The following is a 3,724-nucleotide window of genomic DNA, read 5'->3' as shown; positions in this document are numbered from 1 at the left end:
AGACAAGCTACATCATGGAGAAAGGAGAGCTGTAGAAAAATTGGCTGGAAACGCCACAGGCGAGAAATGCGGTTTTGGAAAAGATTGTCTTAAGTTTGGCACACGATTTGGAACCGTTGCTCTGGGAATCAGAAATACTGGGACAGGAAGGGCCAAGAAGATGGGTGAGACTACTCTGAGGAAAATGAGCACATGGAGGGGAGACAGGAGAGGGCTGTGGAGTGAGACAGGAGACAGCAGGGAGGTGGCTCATTCCCCCTCAGGCATGCTTCTCTTGGCCTCTCTCTTCTCTCCCTGAGAAGTTTGCCCTGGGCTGACAGGGGCAGCGTTTGATCAGTAGCTACTGAGCCACCCATTCGCTTACCTACTTACCTGTCCATTCAATCAGAGAACATTATTCCATGACGCCTCGGCACCCAGCTCACCCAGATGACCCCTTATTACAGGGTCCACAGTCTAGATTGGAGATCAGGCTGATAAATAGATAGGAAGACTCTGTACTGTGGGGGAGGGACATCGCGAACCTTTTTGAGAGGTCTGACTGGTCTCCAGGGTGCTGAGGGCTCATTCGACAGTGAAGAGGGTATGGGGAGAGAGCTTGGAGGCAGCTAATGTAATGACCCAGAGACCCAGATGAGCTCGTGGTGCTTACAGGTCTCCAATGGGTTTGGTAACTCAGTTAGGGACTTGCTTCATGGTCAGCCTTGCTCCAGGGTTTACCGAGCAGCCCCTGTGACAGCATCACTTGCACAGGTGACCACCAGAGATTTTTTCGTTTGGAGTCACTATCTCTAACTCATCGAGTTTCATCGAGGTGGTTAAGTCAGGGAGTTAAAGCACTTGCTACCAAGCCCGATGACCTGAGTTTGGTCCCAAAGACTCAGAAAATGGAAGTAGAGGACCAGCTTTTCAGCTTGTTCCTGTGCCTATGTCCCCTTCCCAGCTAAGGAAACAGCATACAACACGCAAGACACAAGAGGCCACGACCTTACAGGACTTGCATTCTGGTGGGGGGGGGTACATAATGAACAAGTAAGTAAGCGTTCTCTGCAGTAAGCCGGATGGTGGGAGGGAGCTGGGAGGGAAAGAGGACCTCAGGGCAGAAGGCATGCCCGGGCGATCAGTTTTGGACAGTGTGAACAGGAACACAGTATCTGTAAAGGCGTGAAGGAAGTGCAGGACTCCTGGGGGCATCTGAGGGACGAGTGTTCCTGGCAGAGGGAAAAGTAGGGCAAGGGGCAGGTGACGAAGAGCAAAGTCTGGAGAGGGTGAGACCTGGCATGGAGTCTGTGGGGTTTCAGTGCAGTGACTGGTGGCTCTCTAGAAAGACAGAAATAACAAGGGACCAGACTACGAGGGGCCTCGAAGGCCATCATAAGGAGTTTGCCTTCCTATGCTGTTCTAGTTTTATCTCTGTTGATGAGATAAAACACTGACCAAAGCAACATAGAGAAGAAGGGGTTTATTTGGCTTACAAGTCCAGGTCACAGGCTGCCAGTGAGGAAAGGCCGGGCAGGAACTCAAGCAGGAACTGAAGCGGAAAGCACCGGGTGGGGGTGGGGAGCTCTGCCTGAGGCTGGCGCAGGCTCCTGCTCAGCCATCTTCCTTATACATCCCATGACCACCTGCCCCAGCGATGGCGCCAGTCACAGTGGGCTGGACCCTCCTACACTAATTCACATCAAGACAATCTGCCCGTAGGTTTGCCTACCAAGCTCTCCTGACGCCTTCTCAGGTGTCTTTAGGCCAAATTGATGAAATCTAACTGGAACGCCTCACCTCAGGAGGTCTGCAGCAGAGGATGACATCATCCTGCCTTTACCTTAACATTGTCGAAAGTACTGTGCCCTCCTCCAGAGGGACAAGGTGAAACAAGTAGGAGACTCGGGAAATAGATTCAATGACCAGGTGACAGATGCTGGGAAACAGGGCATGGGAGCAAGAGAGACATGGGGTATAGCGAAATAATTAGCCAGATGTCAGCATAGTCAGAAAGTTAAGCTAACAGGACTCACCACAAAGTAAATGTGGGAAGGCAGAAGAGTCATCCAGGGAAGCTGGGCTGGAGCCTGAGGTCTTGGAGAGGAAAAAGAGGAGACGAGTGGGTTGGAGAGGGAAACCAGGCTGATTTGTTAGCTTGAAGGAGAGATAGGGGAGTGTGTGAAAACAGGGCAATTCCACAGAGGCCAGAGATGGAAGAGTGTACCTGGTGCCAGAAGGTCAGAGGAGATGTGCGTACAAAGGGTCTAGGAATTTAAAAATGGTCAGGAGCTCATAGATATAGTCATGCCATGTGCCAACCACACAGTAATCTGTGATATCTCCCTCGTCTCCCTCTCCCTCTCCCTTCCCCTCCCTCCTTCAAGCTCTCTCTCTCTCTCTCTCTCTCTCTCTCTCTCTCTCTCTCTCTCTCTCGTGTGCGTGTGTGTGTGTGTGTGTGTGACAGAGAGAGAGAGAGAGAGAGAGAGAGAGAGAGAGAGAGAGAGAGAGAGACAGGGCTTCACTGTGTAGGGCAAACTAGCTTTGAAATCACAACCATCCTATTTCAAACTCTCAATTTCTGGGATCTCAGATACGTGCCATCATGCTGGCTACAGAAAGCTTTCTTCTAGCCAGTTTCTCCATCGTGCTCTCTTTTTCAGCTCTTTACAGAACCATGATGACCTGTGCCATCTCCTATACTGGCTTCATAGCCCATTCTGAATGCAACCGTCCCTCCATGAGCCTCTTGGCGAGTGGTGGAAGGCACCTTGTCTTCTGTATGGTATGTATGTGTTCATTTTTATAGGACTTTTTTTTCTTGCTAGAAATATCCCATTATCTCATGCCTTTCTGCAGGGTGGGGTGAAGTGGAAAATTATTTCAACATCTAGCTTAGGAATCCACTCAGTGAAGCCACAGCACTTACCTACTGTAGGTTTGAGCACTGTTCCATGTGCCCACTGCTGGACGCCCTTGCCAGCGTGTTCAACCTGGACACTTCCTGTTTAATAAAGCAAGGCGGGAAAGAGGGTCCTTCCACCCACTCTTCTTAGAAATTTCCTCTGCGTGGCACGGCCACTTTCCATTCCAGTAGACGGCACGAGATTCAGTTCACAGGCCCAGAGTCTGAACATCTGTGGTCTTCATGATGTCATCTGCTCTGAAACACCCTGGTTCCGCACAGAGACAGATTCTAAATTGGGAGAGAAGAAAAAACTCCCAGCTGGGGAATTCCCACCAGGATGGTGTTCTGGATTTAAAAGGAACACCCAAATATGGCTTTTATGAATGGACCAATTGATTGAAGGAGACACAATCTGCTCTCATTGATTGCCTGAGTCTGTCCTTTGAAGAGAATGGGGGTGGGGAGATTGAAAGTCAAGTAAAACCAGACAAAGTCATTATCAGATGAAACGATCCTGAGAATTAGGGTTTCCAGAGGTCCATTATATATGAGCCAACACACATGCACATGCACACGCACACACACACTCACACACACATACATATTCAAGGTTGACTTTAAGGTAGTTCCATTCATGTATCTGTATAATCAAAGAAAAATTGACTTTGGCTCCAGGACCTTGGATCCCTACCTCTGCTACTGTCCTGCACCATGGCTCTTCGCTGCATCGGGCTCTACGTTAGCTCACCTGTCACACTGCCGTGACAGACTAGCTGTCAGAAGCAGCTTGAGGGAGGAAGGATTTACTCAGGTTCACTGTTTGAGGGTAGAGTGCAT

The sequence above is a fragment of the Rattus norvegicus genome, chromosome 8, assembly GCF_036323735.1.
Source record: "Rattus norvegicus strain BN/NHsdMcwi chromosome 8, GRCr8, whole genome shotgun sequence".
Taxonomy (NCBI): Eukaryota; Metazoa; Chordata; class Mammalia; order Rodentia; family Muridae; genus Rattus; species Rattus norvegicus.
Note: the sequence above shows the minus strand (reverse complement) of the source record.